Below are 837 nucleotides of genomic sequence, written 5' to 3'. Positions count from 1 at the left end.
TAGCCCAGGTCCTCTGAGTGTGTGGGAGAGCTGCCTCTCCCCCCTACTCCACCTTGTCCCCTCCACGCTCAGCTCAGGCCAGGTATACAGGCCTGGGGTGTAAGCCTGCAGCTGCAATCACTACAGAGAGGGTAGAGGATAGAAACACTCAGCTAGTTCAGGAGCAGAACATCTTGCCACAGAGGAAAAACAGGTTCACCCTCAAAAGCAGCAGCAGAAAGGAGCTGAGAACAGCAGCCAGACCCAAGTCACGCACAGCTGGATAAAGCCAGACTTTGTAGATCTGCACCTGAACTTCAGTAGGTGCTAAGGTTATAACTACAATGAAGATCTACAACAAAGGTCAGAACACAGTGCTACACAAAATGATGAGAAGGAACAAAATGCAACCTCAAAACCCAACACCACCCATAAAAAGTGCAGAGGACACTAACACAGAACAACTTGGGAATCACACAGTGGAAAACAATGAATCAACGGATTCTGAAAATAAAGAAAAAGCTGAAGAAAGGTATAGAGGAACTCAGAATGGAAATAAAACACAAAATATCTGAATTAATAACATCTGCAGTAAAGAATCAAATGCAGAAATATATAGAGGAAACCCAGTGCCCACACACAACAAGTGCAGAGGACACTAGCTCGGCTCAAATGCATAAATTAATAGCATCAATAGTAAATCGGCAACAGCAGAAAGATATAGAGAAAATCAGAGCGCAATTCTTTTCTGAAATAAAAAAAAGAATTCTCAGAATTCATAACATCTGAAGTAAAGAAGAAACTACAGAAACATAGGGAGGAAACCCAAGATGAAAAAAACACTGCAGTAAAAGAATT

This window comes from Octodon degus, unplaced genomic scaffold (genome assembly GCF_000260255.1).
Source record: "Octodon degus isolate 3935 unplaced genomic scaffold, OctDeg1.0 scaffold00192, whole genome shotgun sequence".
In the NCBI taxonomy this organism is placed as follows: domain Eukaryota; kingdom Metazoa; phylum Chordata; class Mammalia; order Rodentia; family Octodontidae; genus Octodon; species Octodon degus.
The sequence above is the reverse complement of the archived record's forward strand: the minus strand, read 5'-3'. Positions refer to the sequence as shown.